The 21,121-nt window shown below is 45.4% G+C and overlaps 1 long non-coding RNA gene across 2 annotated transcripts in view; it reads left to right on the forward strand.

Moving 5' to 3' along the window:
• The window catches only part of LOC122205212, a 48,771-nt gene extending 29,180 nt beyond the window's left edge, over positions 1–19,591 (forward strand). Inside the window, exons 4-6 of one of the 2 annotated variants that reach the window (XR_006195957.1) lie at positions 11,952–12,055; positions 17,545–17,690; positions 19,033–19,591. This is a non-coding gene — a long non-coding RNA (uncharacterized LOC122205212). Of the gene's footprint in view, positions 1–11,951; positions 12,056–13,379; positions 13,598–17,544; positions 17,691–19,032 lie in introns of those variants that run through there. The other variant, XR_006195958.1, reaches the window with a different exon arrangement.
• The last annotated feature ends 1,530 nt before the right edge of the window (positions 19,592–21,121 follow it).

Consider the following 21,121-nt stretch of genomic DNA (forward strand, 5'->3'; position numbering starts at 1 on the left):
ACTCCTGAGTTTTCTCTCCACCTTTAGGGGCTAGGTTTCTGTCCCTTGCCATCCTGTATCTTGACCTCTAAGATATATATTTAGAACAATCCCTCAAGGAGAGGAAGGGGGACATGAAGGGAAGGAAACAGGCAAAGTGCTCTCTTTCAGCAGTGCCTTGGGGGACTCAAGGCTCAGGCTTTCTGACCCCTTTGCAAGGGGGGCTCACCCAGCCTTTGAAATAACCACTTCCTCTCTCCTGGCTTTTTCAGATCAGAGAGGTGGGAGGGGGTGTGGAGATTCAGTTCCTGGATGAGCTGAACAGGAGGCTGCAAGCTTCCCTCTGATGTGTGACTCTTCTCGAGGGGCCCTGGCCCTGGAGACAGTACTCTGGGCTGCGGCGGCTCCTCTTGGAGTCTGCCTTGGACTCACCGCTGCCCAGCTGCCACTGACCACATGGATTGCTTTTAAGGGGTTTGGCTGACCTTCAACATAACTGAGATGCTGTCAGAGCTGGAAGAAGCTTTAAGACTCTTTCGGCCAGTAGTTCCCAGGTTAGGGGACCTGGGCACTGGGGGTCCTGAGACCATTTCCAGTTCTTTCACAAACCCCAAAGGCACAGCAGATGGCCCCTGTGTGTGCTCACAGGCTTCTAACAGTATCAGGAATCTCAGTGTTTTCCTGAAATCAACTCAGGGTGGTACCTTGGTGTTGCTAGATATAACAACAGCTTTTCATTGAGCTTATCCTCTGCCATTAGCTGGGCACAGCCCTTGACACACATCATCTCACTAATCCCCAACCCAGTAAAATGGGGATGTTGTATGATCTCTGTTTTACTTATGGAGAAAGGAAGGGTGCAAGATGCCTGAGGCCACATGCGCAGTCAGCCAGGATTCCCACCCAGGCGGACTGATTCCCCAGCCCCAACCCTCAGCCACTAGGAAACAGTTTCCTGGAAGCTCACTCGTGTGTTTTTCAATATTGCAAAAGGGCAAACATACTCGTCCTTACTCAGGAAAGGCTATTGGTAGAGAAACTTTCAGATGTAAGTAAAAGATGAAGGAGGCATAATCTGAGGCGTGGTGGGATAGGTGGGAACCAGCCACTTGTGTTGTAGAACGAAGGCCAGAGAAGTGAGGGAACACCCAGGGTCTTCTTGGGAACTGGCAGCTGGGACGAGAGTTTGTTTCACTCCAAGCGATAGGAGAACACCTTTGGCTAGTCAGCAACCAGGGCCACAGAGGGGTTCCTGCAGCTGATGGCTCCTGCCTGTGCTGGCATATGCCTGTGGCTCTGCCTGGCAGGGTCTCTGAGCTCCCCCCTGCCCTGCAGGCTGCTCCCCAACAAGGGTCAGACCACACACCCTGATAATTCTCCACCGGTCCCCACCTACCTCCCACCAGCTCCACAGTGCTTTGGCCTTGCCAGACCACAGGGCTGTTGCATGCCGGAGGGGCCGGCAGTATTTGTCTTCAGCAAACTCTTCCTTTGCCACTGCTGCAACTCCTAACTTCACACTTGTGCATGCACTTCACAGTTTGCAAAGTCCTTCCACATCTACCATTTCGTTTGAGACACAAGGCTGTTCTGGGAACTGGGCAGGGTAGGATAACACCTCCTTTTACAGAAAAGGAAAAGGAAGTTCTAAGAGGCAAGGTGCCTTGTTCAAGGTCATATGCTCAGCTAGGCGAGAGAGCCAGTAGGAGCCAGAAGGTGGAGCCGACTAAGCCTGGTCCACCTCACCAGACAGCTTCTCCCCTTTGAGGAGTGAGGACTCTTGGAGAGCAGTGAGTATGGTGCTAAGGCAGGTCCTGCAAAGAGCTTTATATATAACGATCTGCATCACCGTTAAGGGATAAATCTTTCTTCCTGTAAGGGATAAATACAGGTACCTTGATTAAAACAGTTAAAGCTGTGTCAACTGAGGTTTCAGGCCTGTACTGTGAGAACTCAGGATGTGACGAAAGACACAGATGTTCCAGTTGGAAATGATTTATGTCTCAGATCCATGACTTTATCACTGTGACCCTGGAAAGACAGTTCACCATCTGGGCCTCCGTTTGTATCCATGTACAATGAAGGTGACCACAATACCTACTTTGCTACTTATAAACAAGTAAGGCCATCATGCAAATTCCTCTGAGAGATTTTAAGAAGTGTTACACAGTGATTACATGTGACAATGAATTTTCAGAAACAGGGAAGGCAAAGGAAATTCACATTTATAAGCTAATGATTATTAACTGCTTCCTAAGTAATTTACATAGATTGTTCCATTAACATGAACAAGAACCTTGAAGAATCTGGTACCAAAATCATCATCACTGAATAGATGAGAGCACTGAGACCCAGAGATTTTAAGTAACTGGTGGCAAATGGCAGACACAGGATATGAAATTTTGGTAATTTAGTGCCAGTGGATAAGCACTTTAACTGCCGGGGGCATCAGAATCACCTGAAGGGATGGATAAAACATGAATTGCTGGGCCTCATTCCAGAGTTTCTGACTCAATGAGTTTGGGGTAGGGCCTGAGAATTTGATTAGATTTGGGGTGGGACTGAGAATTTGATTTCTTTAAAAAAAATTTTTTTTAAAGACAGAGCACAAGTGGGGAAGGGGCAGAGGGAGAAGGAGACACAGAATCCGAAGCAGGCTTCAGGCTCCGAGCCGTCGGCACAGAGCCTGACGTGGGGCTCGAACTCACAAACCACGAGATCATGACCTGAGCCGAAGTCGGACGCTCAACTGACTGAGCCACCCAGGCGCCCCGAGAATTTGATTTCTAACAAGGTGCTTCTTTGATTTCTGTCTCAGGTGATACAGATGCTGCTGGACTGGGAGCCACACTGTGAGAACTCTGCGGTGCACAGAATTCTCCTGGTATTTCCCATTTCACCAATGGCCAAATCTGGGCCTTCTGAGCCTGTTTGCACAGCTTAGCTGGCCACCCATGTGCACTAGATTCTTGATTTATGTCATGTAGACGTATGTTATGCTAATGGACAAAGTGGCTGAGTGGCCTTACTCCCTCAGAAACCAAGTGAGAGATGTTGCTCTGTGCTCTATGGCCTTGCAGGTGCCCGAGTTCTTAGAGCTGTAGCTTCTCAGGCCCTTCCCCAGAGCCAGCCATCAGAGGGAGGGCCATTTGTCTCAGGAAGGCACAGAGAACAGATTCACAGGCTACCTCTTCACTCCCATCAGTCTTTCCTTTTAAGCTGCTCACACTTGCGGTTTTGTGAAATAATCTATGAATGGGGAGATCAGGCTCAGTCTGCAAAAAGAGAAAGCACAGACTGAGGAGACTTAAATTTAATTAAAGTTAATTAAATTTATGTTTTTGAAAAGAAGGAAATGACTTCTAGAAGAATAGATGCATTTAAGAAAATAAGGGTTGAGCCAAAAGCAGGGGTAATAGGAACAAGAAAGTGAAAACCAAGGGCATATGGTTATCTAATTGTTCTGCAACTCTATTTTTGAAAAGACTGTGCTTTTTCCACTGAACTACCTTTATATCGTTGTCAAAAACTACCTTTATGTCTTTGTCCAAATGTAGAACTGCCAAAACAATGTTGAAAAAGAGTAACATCACAATTTCAAAACTTAGTACAAATCTACAGCAAACAAGATGGTGCAGTACTATTGTAAAGATAGACATCTATGCAGTGGAACAGAATTTGAGAGTCCAGAAAGAAGCCTTCACTTTTATGATCAATCGGTTTTCTGCAGTGGTGCCAAGACCATTCAATGGGGGAAAAACAGGGTCTTCAACAAATGGCATTGGGACAACAGGATATTCACATGCGAAAGAATGAAGTTGGACCCCTGCCTCAATGCCATATACAAAAACTAACTCAAAATGAATCAACGACCCAAACATAAGAGTTGAGACTAGAAGACTCTGAGAAGAAAACAACAGGGGAAGTCTTCATGCCCTTGGATGAGGTCATGGGCTATCTCTCCACTGATTTAGGTCTTGCTTAATTTCCTTGGCAGTGCTCTATAGTTTGCAGTACAGGCCTTCACCTCTTTTGCCAGATTTGTATAGCTATGCATTTTGTACCTTTTAGGCTGTTATAAATGACAGTGTTTTTAAATTTCAAGTACCAACTTTTTATTGCTGGTGTATAGAAATAAAATTGATTTTTGTGTGTTGATCTGATATCCTGCAACCTTACTGATCACACTTCTTGGTTCTAGTAGCTTTAGAGAAGATTCCATCAGAATTTCTCTATAGACAATCATGATGGCATCTGTGCATAAAGGCAATTTTACTTCTTTTCCAATCTGGGTGCCTTTCATTTCTTTTTGTAGCTTAAGGAACTAATGAGAACCTCTGGTACCTCACAGAGGAGCAGTGAGACATGCTCACTTTGTTCCTGATCCTTTGAGGAGAGGGACCAGTTTTGACCATTAAGGAAGATGTTAGCAGTGGGTTCTGTGGGTGCCCTTTGACAGATAGAAGAGCCCTCCTTCTATTCCCCTTCTATTCTTAATATGCTAAGACTTTCAATGAGGAATGGTTCTTGGATGTTGTTGGTATCTACTGATACAGAAAATACAGCGATCATGCATGGGAGAGTCCAAACTCAGCAGTCGCCTCTGCTTTTTCTCAGAAAGAAGGAGAAGAGAAGAAAGAGCCCCGCCCAGTGAAAGAAGGCTGTCTTGGACAACTGAGCTTGCCCCTTTTCCGCTCTGCACCTCACTCCTTGACTGATATTCCTAGATATCAGTCTGATATTCAGACCCTTCCCTGTGGACTCCAAAGCCAATGCTCTTTCCTCTACACCAAACTGTTTAAAGACTTTGATTTTGGAACTCTGCCTGGCCAAGGCCCTGAAAATGGATAAAACCTCAGATTCCTCAATAATATAACAGTACCAACCATTTACTGAGCCCTTTTGGAATATCAAGAACCAGGGCTGGGACTAGGGTGAAGTGGGTGAATCCTCCGTGGGTGCAGAATTTAAAGAGATACCTACAGGACTACAGATGCCTCACCTGCCTCACCCTCATCCAGGCCCTGCAAAGAACAGTGCTATATAGTCTGTTTGCATCTACTCCCTACATCCTCAAACAACCCTGCAGTGGTAAGTGCTAGTATTCTTAGTTTACAGACGAGGAAACAGGATCAGAGAGGTGAAGTTACTTAACCAAGTAATAAGCTGGCATGTGAGACAAAGGCTGTTCATGCTCCGTCTGTGTGCTTAATCAGTGGTTCCCAACTCTAGTGGGTCGGAACTACCTGGAAGGTTGGTTAAAACACTGATGGCTGGGCGCCATCCTACAATAACTGATTCAGTAGGTCTGCTGTGTGGGTAGGAGAGTTTGCATTTCTCACAAGTTCCCAGGTGGCGCTAATGCTGCTGGTCTAAGGACCACACTTCGAGAACCACTGCACTATATGTCATACTTTTTTTTCTCTGTAACCTTTGTTCATCAGATCCCAGGGGGCACAAAGATTCTAAGAGTAAAAAAAGAGAAGTCTGAGAAAACACTGCCAGATCCTTCTAGTTTGTGAAAGGAAAGAAAGCATCAATTTCTCAGGACAGGACCAAGAGTTTCTATGTCATCCATGAGTGTGTTGGAGCCCCAACCCCATTCCAGAAGGCCTCACACAAAATCAGTGAGCAGTTATGACTTGAATCGTAGGGTGAACTGACTGGTCGTGATGGGGCCTCTGTAGAGACTTATTCATCCTGAAAGAATGCCTGACATTTATTCTGAAAGGCGTCTTTCTATAGACCCTCAATCCTTGTAGCACAAAATGGCACTTTTTTCTAAATATATTTCAAATGTTTTCTAATTTATTCTTAGACATCTATATCAAGGGGACATGGTACATCACTTTTTCAAGTCTTTGAGTAAGAGCCATTGCAAAATAATAAGGGGAAGGGGGAATCAACACAGAGCTATTCACCATGTTATTAAAAAAAAAAAGTAAACTTAAACCAGTTTTGGCAAAATCTCCAAACTCTGACCATGTGACAACATTCCAGAGTTGACCCTCGTGTCTGAGGAGTTAAATTTTTCTTTAAGCTCCCAAATCTTTGGACCCTAAAACCCTCTTCCAGCTGCATTTGGCCCAAAAGTGCAATAAGGAAAAAGCTGATTTTATTCATTTACTTGAATTTTATGGTGAGTATCACAAGCCCCCATGGCAGGAATTCACAGCCTTGGCTGCACACTGGAGTCACTTGGAGAGTTTCTAAGAATCCCTTCACCTCTGGCCATGCCTGAGACCAAGCACTTCAGAATCTCTGGGAGTGGGATTAGGCATGAGTGTTTTTGAAACCCTCCAGGTGAGACTAGGGGCAGCCAGGACCAAGAAAGCCCGGCTTCAGGGAGAGCAAATTCTTAGTGCATCCCTACAGCCTTCTTCTGATTTTATACATTCTGTACATATGGACAAGGTCCCTTCCCAAAGTGTGGTACCAATTTACACCATCATGGTGAATATAGGCATAAACTCCACCTTGGTGCCTTTGCCTGCATTGCTTGCTTGCTGCAATCTCCCTCCCGATTTGATTCATGTAGAACATTGCTGTGATTGACTAGAGATGAACACAGATTCTTTTCTGTCTCTCCCATTGAGCAACAGAGTCTAATTCCCTGCCCTTGAACCTGGACTGGACTTAGTGACGTTTTGACCAATAGTTTGTGATGGAGGAGATGTTCTGAAACTTCTGAGCTAAGTTGCTAGAAGTCTTGCAGCTTTTGGCTAGTTATCTCTGAAGGCTTGCTCTGGGAGATGCCACCTGCCAACATGAGTCAGCCAACCACTCCAGGGACACTGCCACACTAGAGAAGCCTAATGCAGGAGCAGTGGTCAACACAAGCAGCTGAGCCCATTCTACCAGCCTCCCCAGGCATCAGACATATGAAGGAACCCTTGGATCCTCTAGACTCATTTTCCAGCCAAATACCACTGAGTGCCCTGAGAGGCCATGAAAAGCAAAAGCATTTCTCAGCTGAGCCCTGCCAAAATTCTTGACCCATAAAATCGTGATCGTGAAATACAATAAAATGGTTTTTGTTTGAAGCTGCTAAATTTTAGGATATATTGTTGCGCAACAATAGATAACTGGGATAGGTGCCCTTATGTTTCCTTTTTAAAAATTTTTTTAATGTTTATTTTTTATTTTCGAGAGAGAGAGTGTGTGTGCACACACATGCACGGGAGGAGCAGAGAGAAAGAGAATCTGAAGCAGGCTCCAGGCTCTAAGCTGTCAGCACAGAACCCAACGCAGGGCTCAAACCCATGAGCTGTGAGATCATGACCTAAGCCAAAGTCAAGTGCTTAACTGACTAAGCTACCCAGGCGCCTCTGGGTTTCCTTTTTCTTTTTTTTTTTTTTAATGGTGTTAAGAACTATGTTCTTTTGATTTCCATTTCCAGTTTGTATTTTCCTGGGTATTTGGATTTGGATTTGTGATTTGTCTTCACCTTTGCACACTAGCCTTGTCTTGTCCCTAGGTAGGACTTTGACTCCAGATTCACACTTCCATAGCAGGTCTGAGACCCTGCATGCCCAACTTTGCACTCACATTGCTGTGAAATGTGTTCCTGCCAAGGAGATTTATACATGAATAACCTTGAATTCCTTTCAATTTTTCCATTATTCTAAGTGTTCTGGATGGTAGAGGGAGAAAATGAGATTTGTTTTCTAAACCCAACACTCATATCCAGCTGATCAGGTCATACTGAGTGCTACAGATGAAATAAAAATGTAGAGAGATATGAAGCATCATTTCAATGCTCCTTGATAAGAAGCCCCCTGTCAGTGGATCCATAACCACCCAAAAACACAGAAATTGGAGAACTTTTAAACCCTGAATGCTTTCTATAGTAGTATAATTTGGGTTTTTTGTGTCTTGAACAAAACTGCCTTTTGCATATGTTATATATTTATTTCATAAAAAGTTAAAGCATTCTAAAAACACGTAATAATTTGGGCAATAAGATGGACAATTTCCCATCTTAATTACCCCTAACCTCTACTAATGTTTCTTCCTACTTAAAACATGAACAGTGTCTATTATTCCCTTCCCTGCTTTTTTAGGGATTAAACTTTTTTTTTAAAGTAGAGATACAATAATATTAGAGAAATTTGAAAACAAGGTAAAAATTTATATCCCTACCACTTTGACATAGTGACAACTATATTTTTATGTTCCTTTCCTGTTTTTACAAATCATGTGTGTGCAAATTTTGTTCCAGACTTTCCTCACCCAATACTTTATCATAAGTATTTTCTGTGATCCTTCATAAACTCCATACCCATCATTTTTAATGGTTATAGAATATTTCTTCAAGGTTTATACCATAATTTACTTTACCAGCCTCTCTTTCCTTTTTTTGAATATTTGGGCTGCCTCCAGTTTTTCACTAAAGCAACTCTTTGATGAATATTTTTCTGCATATGGCTTTTTCCATATTTCAGGGTATTTTCTTAGGCCAGCTTCCCAGAAGGGGATTACTGAGTCAAAGTGTATGAACATTTTTATGGCTTCAAAGTATCTTTTGAAGAAGGTAGGTGTTCCATTTCATGAGGTACACAAACATAAAAAAAGGAAATTCAGCTTCAAAAAAATCCCTTGTAACACATGTACATAAAAACTTGGGCTAGGAGCTGCTCTGATAATTTTCTAAGTCGTTAAAGGTTGCCCTTTTAAATAAAAAAAAAATTAAAAAGTTACTTTTTGTTTTATTTGCTTTTGATGAGAGTCTTTTCTGAGATGTTTTACACTGCTGAGCTTTTCTAAAAAGAACCCACAAAGCACAGTTTAACCTTTTTCTTGATGACTCATGTGATCAGTATAGCCATCAGCCATTTTCTCTGGGCTTAATCCCCGAGTACTTCCAGGAATTTCTGCAGCGGAGAGGCCACTGGCTCCTTCACAAAACAGCCACGGATTAGGGGCCCCTGTGGAGGTCTGCCCCTGAGTCTCGTTTCACGGCTCTGCCTCCCAGTGGTGGGCTTCCCTTAGCATGCTGCTGCCTCCTCGGGCACGGTGTCGTTGGCTGAGGATGCCGGCACCAGCTCTGATCCTTCCTCTTTACTCTCAGACCACAGGCAGCTCTTGTAATTGGGGGGCCCATGCACTGAGCAAGCAGCGAGGTCCCCCCCCCCCCGCCCCCAACGGCAACAGTCTGCCTTGGCGAACACTATTTGTGAAGTGCAAATGTGGAGGTGGTGAAAAATGCGTGCTGGGATTTCCCTGGACTCGCCTTGCTACAGGAACTTGCTTCGCTCACGGAAGCCCCCAACTCTTCTGCAACTTCTCCTCTGAAGGTGAAAATCTCTCAGCTGTCTTTCCGTGTGTCACCTGGATAGCCAGGTGGGCGGCCAGAGTTTTGACTAAAGCCCTGGGGCCATACTGAGGCAGTGGAGTGAAGGGGGGATGTGAGGCCAGAAGACCCAAGTTCAAATTTCAGCTCTGCCCTTTCTTAACCTGCTGGCCTTGAGAAAGTTAGCTGTTTGACCTCCAGTCTTCTCCTTTGTGAAATGAGGGTAACAAGACGGACCACTCAGGCCAGCACAAGACATTGTTTTATTTTATCCGTAGTTTGGTGGGAAACCCTGCAATCTCACAGGTCATTCTTTTTTTTTATTAATATGAAATTTACCGTCAAATTGGTTTCCATACAACACCCGAGGGCTCATCCCGACAGGTGCCCTCCTCAACAGGAGCCCCGGAAGGGTTGGGCTCCCCAGGGCCTGGAGCAGTGCGGGGAGGCATGGAGGGGGCGACCAGACCTTGGTGGCACCAGGGTCCTGCAGCGAGAGTGTGTGGTGTTTTCCACAGGGCTCTACATGTAAGAACACAGAGTCACTAACTCCAGGAAGTGGGAAAAGCATAAGCCAAGATAGGAAGGGACTGTCCATGGAGAGGCAGGCAGTCCACTTTTCAGCCATTTAATGGTGAAAATGGTGTCTTTTCAGCCATTTAAAGTAATATGTTGAGGGGCACCTGGGTGGCTCAGTTGGTTAAGCATCGGACTCTTGGTTTCGGCTCAGGTCATGATCTGGCAGTACGTGAGATTGAGCCCCACTTTGGGCTCTGCGCTGACAGCACAGCCTGCTTGGATTCTCTCTCTCCCTCTCTCTCTGCCCCTCCCTCTCTCTCTCTCTCTCTCTCTCAAAATAAATAAATAAAAACATTAAAAAAATTTTTAAAGCAATATGTTGATATGACAGTAGTTAAGAATGTGGTAAGAATAGGGGTGCCTGGGGTGGCTCAGTCGGTTGAGTGTCCGACTTCGGCTCAGGTTATGATCTCGCGGTCTGTGGGTTCAAGCCCTGCGTCGGGCTCTGTGCTGACAGCTCAGAGCCTGGAGCCTGTTTCAGATTCTGTGTCTCCCTCTTTCTGCCCCTTCCCCACTCATGCTTTGTCTCTCTCTGTCTCTCAAAAATGAATAAACGTTAAAAAAAATTTTTTTTTTAAAGAATGTGGTAAGAATAAGTAGGAATAAGAATAAGAGGAAGCAGTTAGAGAAAGGGATCCAATTACTTAGGTTGTAATCCATGTTAGTGGTCAGGAGGGGTCAAAGTGTGGCTGGTGGTCCCACCAACCAGTGTCACAGGTTCTACCCCTTAAGCCGAGCCCTGCCCTTGGCCTTGTGGGTGACATCTATTCTTGTATTTCTTCCCACATATTAGAACCAGTCCTGCTTGCACAGAGTGGGCCGGGAAGGTGTTTTTTTGTTTTTGTTTTTTTTAATGTTTATTTTTGAGAGAGAGAGACAGAATATGAGCAGGGGAAGGGGAGAGAGAGAGAGAGAGAGAGAGAGAGAGAGAGAGAGAGAGAGAATCTGAAGCAGGCTCCAGTCTCTGAGCTGTCAGCACAGAGCCTGACATGGGGCTCAAACTCGCGAATCATGAGATCCTGACCTGAGCCGAAGTCGGACACTCAAGTGACTGAGCCACCCAGGTGCCCCAGGAAGTTTGGAATCAAAGAACCAGGCTGCCCATCTGATGTAGGTGCCAGGCTGTGGTTCAGGAAGGTGAAAAATACTCCCTTAAGCCCTCTCAGCTTCAGAGTCCTCAGCCCCACTCCGCTCCCACTGTGGCTGGTTTCCATTGTCCACTGTGATATAAAACCTTTGAATGGCTAGTATCCATCTGTTCCCCACTGCCCCCTACCCCCCACCCCCCATGGGGATATGCAGGACACATGGGCTTCCAGCCTCAGAGCAGGGCCCTGTGAAAACCCCAGGCCTCAGCAATGGACAATTGTTTGTCTCTCTTTGGGCATCTGGTTTTGGGAGAAGGAGCAAGACTGGTTTAGCTCATCAGAAGTCACTGGGTCTTTCACTTGAGCCCTGAGATTTTGTAAGTCAAGTAGTGAGGGTGAGAGCAGATGACTAATGCTTGCAGAGCGATTCACTCCGTATTTCCACTCACGGGTGCTGATTACGAATTTTGAGGGGCACCTGGGTGGCTCAGTCAATTCTGCGTCCAACTCTTGATTTCAGCTCAGGTCATGATCTCACAGTGGAGATCTCTCTAAATCAATCAATAAATAAACAAACAAACAAACAAACATAAAAAAAAAAGAATTTTGAAATGATCACACCCTAATATGGGTGGTGACTCATTCATGGGTCATAAAATCTATTTAATAGTTTTTGATCAATCTGTCTTTTTTTTTTTTTAATCCAGTGCAACAGAACAGAGTAGAAAGTACCTAAGCTCATGACATGTAGTAAGGGCAAATGAAACTTTTGCTTCAGAAATGTGTGTTTATGGGATTGGGAGACCAAGGGCCCTGTTCCAAAAGATTTGAAAGCCGCAATCTGCTAGCATTTCTTCGTGGGGCGCAGTTGGCATTGTTGCTGGGATATTTCTTTGTTGTATAGACTGCCTCTTGCACTGCAGAATTTAGCAGCCCCGGCCCCTGCCTGCCAGATGCTGGGAACATCCCCATTCATTGTGACAAAAGAAACTTCCCTGCCTGTACATTTCCAGCCACCTTTCTAGGGTTGCCACTGACCAGACCCTGAACTATAGGACTGAGGAAAGAGGAAGCCGCAACCCATCGTTGATCCAACACCACCCCTGCTGCATTGCAGGTAAGCCCAGCAGAGCCAGGGCAGGGGTCTCGTGGCACATCAGCGGGGAGAGGACATGTTTTTCATGTTCTGGCCACTCATAGAAGCAAGGTGTGGCCCTGCCACATGGGGACATCAGTCCTTAATCGGTGATAAAGCTCCTATCACTCTGGGGGCGCCTGGGTGGCTCAGTCAGTTAAGCAACCTATTCTTGGTTTGGGCTCAGGTCATGATCTCACTGTGAGTTCAAGCCCTGAGTCAGGCTCGGAGCTGGCAGCGGAGCTTGCTTGGGATCCTCTTTCCCCCTCTCTCTGCCCCTCCCCTGCATGCACTCTCTCTCTCTTCCCTCCCCCAAGATACATACATACATACATACATACATACATACATACATACATAAAAAAAGAGAAAGCGCCTGTCACTTTGGACAGGTTTCATGTCCTGCCCTCTCTAGCTTATCACAAGGACACATTTATCAATTCTCTTCCTCCTTGAGACAAAAATAGCTGTTAACTTTAATTCTTCTGTACCTGCTATCTTTTTATAGATACTGGGACATGACAGGTATTATCTGATGTTTTGATGAGGGGTTTGGGGTAAGATGGAAGGCAGGCAGTCCATAGGTGTGGGGTTTGCCTAAATCCTCTTTGATAGACCTCCCCTCTCTAGCCAAACGGTATCCAAGGGATCCTCTTGCTATCTTATTTCTCTAAATCTCCAAATTGGATTGGCCTTGGAACCAGGTGCAATGTCCCTTCTAGTTTTGAGCTGCTTTGTCTCCAAAATCTTGGATTCTAAAGGCCTTAACTCAACAGAACATATGATCTCTTGCTCTTTCAAAGGCGTGGTGAATGGGAAAGTCTATCCAAGAGAGAGCTTGGCAGTATGTCAGAGCTAGAAATTGTAAATGATCATGGTGGGGGGTTATATTTCAACTGGAAAGTGTCCTAATACCCAAAATGCCAAGCTAAAGTTGAGGAACCAGGTGCTGTGAGAAATAGAGATGTTGAAACTTCAGGCTGATAGCAATGAAACTTCAGTGTACAGAAGATGGAACAGAGGAGCTTCGTAAAATTCCAGTTCCCAGGTTCCACCTGCAGACATTCTGATTTGGTAGGTATTGGGCAGAGACTCAGAATCTGCATTTTTAACATTCTTCCCCACAAAATAATTCTGATGCACATCACAGGTTAAAAACCACTGGTCTGGACCATGGTTCACTAATGCAGAAAGGCAGAGTGAAATGCTCTACGACAGCAAAGCAGGCAGAGACTTTGGGGCATATTATGAGAATGAAACCTTCATTTCTTACTATCTTTCTGATCTGTAGTGGTCTTATTTCCAGGTGTATGGGGGAATTTGGCAGAAGCTCCACAAGGCAGAGAAAAGATCTGGACAGGTGTTTGAACACTTGGCTCTGGCTTCGCCCTGGATTAGAGTTACAGCCCCGGGCAAACCCCTTCCTCCTCCTGGACAGGAGTGGAGGCCGGCCTGACATTCTCTGAGCACTCTTCTAGAGCTGATATTCTATGACTCTAAGTATGGTCTTTTTATTTTTATTGAACAGACAAAGGCACTAAATAATAATAAAATAGAAAACTGCTTAGTGACTGCTATGTGCCCGAGCCCTTTAATTTGATGCATTCAACCACTCTGTATTACTATAATAACTACCTTTCAATTCATGACACATGAGCACAGAAACATTAAGTAACTTTCCTAAGGTCACACGGCCAGTAAGAGACAATCCATGAATTTAAACCCATACAGTCTGATTTTGGATACTCTCTGATGCTCATATGTCAGATGTTGGATGGAATCCTTCTGCTCCTTAAAAATGATCTTTGCTTCCCCCATTCTGTGCCTTTTGAAAGCCCAAAGTCATCTTCAGTATCTGAGCAAATTCTCAGAAAGCTAAAGTTCTTATGTTTACCTCTGATGCTGAGTTCCGTTCCTAAATTCCAGTCATGTCTCGTCAAAGCATCCCGTGTGTGGAGCCTTTGTCCTGTTCTGTTGACCAAGGTATGGAATTCACCTCTCAGCTGGTGTCCACAGAACCCCATTTTCACGAGGCATTTTTGTATTTGGTAAACTTGATTGAAGGCTTCTGTTGTTGCTTCAGGAAGGGGACTTGCAGGAGGAATGAATGTCCATGCTGGAACATAAATGGCTACAAACTGTATGTTAGATTTATAGTTTCTCAAATGGCCTGGGCCACGCCACGCCTGCTAGAAATGTTTCACTGGCTGCTTCATCTACAGACTTTCTGGCCTCTGTCTTGATGGTGCTTATAAGCTCTTACTCTCCGTCTTAGCCTGGGTTGCAAGAAGCAGAGCCTGAGGCAAAGACTTCTATGTTACTTTCTTCCAGAGTACAATCCCAGCAATGAGGGAAGGGGGAATGAGGCAAAGAACAAGGAAGATAGGTAAGAGGCATCAAATGGACAGGATTTCTCCTCCTTTGGGATTTTCTTTTAAGAAACTGATTTTTAGGAAGGTTCATCTAAGAGAGGAAGGGAGAAATATCCATTCACTGATTTCTGTCTCCCGTTGTTCAAAAGTTTGCCGCATATTATTTCCTCCGCATTTCCAAGTTGCTTATGTGTGGGCACTAAGTGAATCCTGCAGCACCTCATGCTTCAGGATGGATGGAGAAGTCCGAAAGCAGGAGGGTGGAACCCAGTGTGGGTGTAAGTTAAGGCTGCCAGGTTGTGCCCATGGTTGGCTGGAACCCATACAGAGGTGATCGCTGCAGCAATGGCCGTGGCTGGAACAAATGGTCACCTGGAGGTGATGCTGGGAGGATTTGAAATGGTGCATTAGAGATACCTAATCCAGTCCACCCCTGTGCCACTTAGGTTTGCACATGCCCTCCCAATAGATCCAGCTCCAGTACTAGGATATGGGGCCTCTGATGCTGTGAGAACAGGATGTTCTCACGCACAAGTCCAACCTGTCAGAGAATCCCTTTCAAGATCAAAGTCAACTGAAATCTCTGGTAAGATTTTAGGCAGGAGAATTAGTGAAACACGCTTCATACAGTCTCCCAGCTGTAGCCAGTGCCATTTCCCTCCTCTGTTGCCCATTCTAGATTTCCTTTATTTCCGATCCACACTTTGGATGGTCTGAGTTGCTCACCTAGTGAGGTGACCTGGACGTTTATCCTTTAAGAGTCTGATCTGTTAGTTGCCTTGATAGTTTCATTCACCATCAGTGTGGAATATAGAGGTACCAAGAAATCCCCCATGAAATTACCTGAGTTCCTCTCTACCTTCATAAGGTAGTTGCTGTCACACTTCTCATGGAAATCAGGGTCCTTATTTCCACTAATGCAGCCACTCTTTGTCCACTGGCTCTCTGCATGAGCAACTTAAGGTGACCAAGTGGTCTCAGCTTCAAGTTTGGTGACCTTACTGTAGCCTCTGGAAGAACTTTTTCTCTGGAAACCACACCCCCAGTCTAGAAGAGCCTACAGTTTCAGTGGACCACTGGGAGAGAAGATAAAAGGGCTCAATCTGACTATCCTTTGGCTTCTAGATCCAAGTAGTCTAGTTCCGGAGGACACAGCACCATATACAGACTGTGGGTTTCACACTCTGGAGGAGAGTGCCACAACCTTGCACTGTGTTGTCCCTAAGCTGGCGCCTTAGCTGAGCCTTCAACAGGCCCTTCCACCACTGTATTAAGCTAGCTTCTTCTGAGTGAAGTGGTACATGCTAAAACCAGTGAATCCTTTGGTCATTCACCCATTGTTGCACCTCTTTTGAAATAAAATGTGTCCCGTATCTGAGGTAATGTTGTATGGGCCACCATATTGGTAAATGAAGCATCCTTGGTGCTGGCAAAGGTACTTGGTCAGGGAAAGCAAACCTGTATCCAGATAGGTGTTGATGCTCGTAAAAGCGAACCTCTCAGGAAAGGATCTGAAGAAACTGGCTTGTCACTAAGTGGCTGGCTGCTGTCTTTGAGAAATAGTGCCATATTAAGCGGTCACGGTCAATTTCTGTAGCTGGCAGGTTGGGCATGCCACAGTGTGCGTAGCTAGATCTGCTTTAGAGGGATGGGGCCCATGTTGTTGGGCCTTTGTTTAGCACTTACCCCTGCCATCATTGTCACTCCACCATGTCAGCCCTGGGGTAGCCAAGGAGAGAGCCTGGCTCATCCACAGAATGAGTCACTCTGTCCACCTGGTTGTTGACTGTCTCCTCTGTGGTGGACATTCTCTGGTGAGCATTGTGAAATACAAAGACCAACGCATTTTGTGCCCACTCCCGTAGGTCAATACGTGATACACCTCCCTAGATCTCCTGGTCCCCGATAGTCCAATCTTATCTTTCAGGCCCCTGGCCAACATCCAAGACATTTTCACACTGCTCAGGCATCTCTGTATATGCGTAACTCAGACCACTTCTCCCTTCGTCATAGTGGTCAACCAAGTCTACCACTCACAGTTCTTTTTTAAATTTTTTTAATTTTTTTAATGTTTTATTTATTTTTGGGAGAGAGAGAGAGACAGAGCATGAGCAGAGGAGGGGCAGAGAGAGAGGGAGACACAGAATCCAAAGCAGGCTCCAGGCCCTGAGCTGTCAGCACAGAGCCCGACACGGGGCTCAAACCCACAAACTGTGAGATCATGACCTGAGCCGAAGTCGAACCCTTAACCACTGAGCCAGCCAGGTGTCCCATCATAGTTCTACCCCCCTGGAAGAAATTCTTTTCGTGATTATCCTTTGGGGCCATCCTTGAAATGGCTGCAATACAGAGAGACTCCATTTTCAACTAGTGCCAACACATCATACTGAGTCATCTGTATGCAGCATAAGTTCTTTCCTTCTCTGTTTATGGGTCATAGGAAACCACCCATAAAGCCATAGGTGTGCATTGAAGGAGTTTTAGTGCAAAGTGGTAGGTGACATGGGGATCTGGGCTACCTGTTCACATATTTACCTGTGCCTTCTAGATCTGTTTAGGCCTCAACTATGTAATTGGAACAGATATACTTAGCTTCTGACAGAACACTTGTATTAAGCTATTTGACTTATGGAGATGGATGAGAAAGGTCAAGTGGAAGTCCTTAAAACCACCTCCCTTCTCCATCTTCAAGAGTAAGTAAGAAGCAATACCACCTCCCAGGAAGTATTGCAGGGATTAGACCCACTATTAAGGCTTAAATGGTACAGGGCTGGTGAGTCCCATTCTGTTTCTGCTAATTCACTTTCATGGCCCTTGAAAAAGCCAAACAGATTATGGTGGATAATAGTGGATTGCCATAAACTCGGCCAGATGGTAGCCTCGATCGCAGCTGCTATTCCAGATGTGGTATCTTTACTGGAATATATCAACACCACCTTCGGCACTTGGAAACACACCGTGACCCGGCAAGGGCAGTCACAATCCCTATCAGTGGGGAAAATTGAAAGCAGTTTGTTTCCATATGGCAAGGAAAGTACTACATGTTTACATTTTTGCCCCAGGACCGTGTTAACCCTCCTGTTCTCGGTTGTAATATAGTCCACAGGGACTCTGTCATCCTGACATGCCACAGATCACAACGCTGGTTCCCTCCATTGAAAGCATAACACTGATTGGACCTGGTGAGATGGAAATGACAGCTGCCTAGAGACCCTGTGAAGATAACATGAGTGTGAGAGTGACAGGTAAACTCCGCCCCCGTCTTCCCCTGGGTTCTGAGGCAGAAGTTTTTGGTGCTTCTCTGGCATTAGGGAGTATAGTCCCAGGGAGAGGAAGTGAAGGAAAGGGGAGTGAGGAGGGGAAGGAGGAGGGGCCAATAAGATGCATTAAATGACAGATATCTGTGTTGTGAGTCCATCTTTTTCTTTTTTTTTTTTTAATGTTTATTTATTTTTGAGAGAGAGAGACAGAGCCCGAGCAGGGGAGGGGTAGGGAGAGGGAGATCAAATCCGAAGCAGGCTCCAGGTTCTGAGCTGTCAGCACAGAGCCTGACTTGGGGCTCGAACCCATGAACCGTGAGATCATGACCTGAGCCAAAGTCGGTCTCTCAACCGACTGAGCCACCTAGGTGCCCCTGAGACAATCTTCTGAGATGCCTTATAAATGACTTTCTCGGGACAGTGTATCTGGGAGAGGTAGGGAGAAACGTGTTTGTTGGCTTCCTCTGGCAACATGTTTGCTTCTCAGGGTGTTATTTCCACATCACTTGCAGGCTGCTTATGCTGAGTGGATCACGCCATGTGCCAGCACCAATAGGGAGCCCTGGGGCGGGAAGTGAGAGGTGCTCCGCATGGGCATGGGGCACTGGACAGGGACCCTGGGTGCCTAAGGGTTCCCACCAAGTGGGAAAGGGAGCTGACATTTGTATTCACCAGTTCCTGCTGGTCACTGGTTAAGATTTTCTTGGTCGGCGTTAATTCCCCAGCACTTCAGGTCTGTGTGGGTAGGGCGGGCTCCAGTGGCCAGAGAAAGCACTCAGGTAAAGGGAAGCAGGTGCTGGCAGTGGTGGCCCTTGCCTGTAGTGCACCTGGATGACAAAGGCAAGAGGGGACAGGGACCCGGCGCTGACAGTGGCCCCAAAGAGGGTCTGACACACTCTCCCTCCTCGTCCCCTTCCTTTTGGGACTGTCAGATTTTCAAATTCATCTCTTTCTCTTATGCAGCCCTTGGCTCCCCTTTGCACATCCAAACACATCAAGGTGTTCATCAGAACAAGGTTCCTCCCTGGAAAGCATTGGTGGGCTTAAACTGTTATTGTTTTCTCTTGATTACCCGAAAGGCAGCCCTCTTTAGTTACTCTAGTAAATTCTTTTCTAGCCAGCTAGCTAAGTTTATTCCTCTTTTTTCTGCTCGTGGAATCAGATGAGGATGCAAGCTTTGGGTGCCTGTGTGCGTTCTGTCACACAGCTCCACAAGGAAGCTGCTCACTGAAGAGACAGGTTCAAGAAGACTTGTGCTATGTGCTTGGTAACTTCTTCCCAAACCAAAATTTGGGATGCTTCTCACTGATTTTTGTACCCCTTCCAGCTGCTGGAGACAGTCTGGAGAATGTTTTCGGAGACGGCGTTTTCTGGGACACTTGGGTGGATTATGGGAAAATGGAACAGCACGGTAATTTAGCTGAGTCCTGGAAGAGCCGAGACATAAGATCCCCACGTCTCCACACGTCCTAATCTCTCAGATTGTACTGAAGCTGTGGTAAACAATTTAAGACCTGCTTGGGTATGACATGAGGCTTCCTCTTGGCTATTTCTACCACTTCATATTGAATGGAAGGAAATTGCTGAAACCCTCAAAACACAGTCTGGCAGGAGGCAAAATGCCTTGCTTGGCATCCTGCCCTCACCCCTCCCACACCTGCAGCTGGGACCATTTGGATGCCCTGCACCCTCCCTGTCTTCCTTCAGCCTGAGCCCACAGTTCTCAGCTCTGGGCCCAACTCCAAAATGAGAGCCCTACTGCCTACGAACATGGGCCGCCTTTCCAGGTGAAGTAGGTACAAAACGAACAATATTTGGGGAGCCTGGGTGGCTCAGACGGTTAAGCATCCGTCTTCAGCTCAGGTCATGATCTCTCGGTTCGTGAGTTTGAGCCCCTCATTAGGCTCTATGCTGGCAGCTTAGAGCCTGGAGCCTGCTTTGGGTTCTGTGTCTCCCTCTCTCTCTCTGACCCTCTCTCTCTCTCTCTCAAAAATAAATAAACATTAAAAATTAAAAAAAAAAACAATATTAACATGCATCTGTTTCCAGTCATTTGTACAGAAAATGTGCTTTGGAGACCTTCATTTTTAGATTCCAGTGAATTGGAAAAAATAAAGATTCCAGTGAACTGGATATTATCTAATACACAGAACCAACAAAATATGAAATGTGCACACAGGATCTCCCTGCCAGAATAGTAAAGGAACCTGCTGCCTTATGCATACAGATCTTCCTCTACTCACAATGGGTCCTGATAAACCCATCGTAAGTTGAAAATCGAAAATGCATTTAATACATCTCACCTACAGAACATCGTAGCTTAGCCTAGCCCACCTTAAATGTGCTCAGAACACTTACATTAGCCTACAGTCGGGCAAAATCATCTTAACATGGAGTCTGTTTTATAATGAAGCATTGAATATTTCATGTAACTTATTGAATACTGTCCTGAAAGTGAAAAACAGAGTGGTTGCATGGGTACAGCATGGTTATCGCTGTATTGGCTCTTTTTGTTTGTTTGTTGTTTTTTGTTTTGTTTGTTTTGTTTTTTGCTGTATTGGCTCTTTACCCGTGTGGTCGCTGGCTGGCTGGCAGCTGCAGCTTGTTGTTGCCGCCCAGGACCACGAGAGAGGATCAGAACGTATATCCCCGGCCCAGGAAAAGATCAAAGTTCAAAATTTGAGGTACAGTTTGTACTGAATGCATATCGCTTTCATACCATCATAGAGTCGAAAAATCAAACCATCATCAGTGTGAGACCATCTGTATGGACCCTGGACTATAAATGGGACCACAATTAAAGCTCACCACTCAAAACGGAGCCATGCCTTCATCCTTCCTGTAACATACATACCTGAGGGAGACAAGGTTTGTTTCATAATAGCATCTTGGTTTTCATTTTTTTCAAGGTAGATATACTTTATTTATACAGTAAACATGCAGAAATATGTTCTTGCACATGTTTTTTGAAACCTGACTCCCTGTTTATCTATACACATCTTTTTTTTTTTTACCCATTTTTTAACAGAGACATGAGCACACAATCTATTCCACTCTTCTCTTTTTTATAAGAAAGAAAAAGTGCATGTGATGGCAAATGATTCATATCCTTGGTGCTGAGGAACAAAAGGGAGTGGTGGGGACCAGGGCAAATGGCAGACCACTTTCTTAACTGAAAGTAGCAGCCCCTTTTCAATGCCAATCAACTGTTGGCACAGGGAATTCAGGCCCCGTGTTGACAGGTTTTCCAAAAATTTAAAAAGAAGCCAGAAATCTAGACTTGAATGTAAAATCACTTAATTATCAGGCGCCTCGGTGGCTCCGTCATTAAGCACCTGACTTTGGCTCAGATCGGATCTCGCCGTAAGTAAGCTCGAGTCCCACATAGGTGAGCTCAAGTCCCGCTTCCGGCAAGC

This window comes from Panthera leo, chromosome D4, assembly GCF_018350215.1.
Source record: "Panthera leo isolate Ple1 chromosome D4, P.leo_Ple1_pat1.1, whole genome shotgun sequence".
Lineage (NCBI taxonomy): Eukaryota > Metazoa > Chordata > Mammalia > Carnivora > Felidae > Panthera > Panthera leo.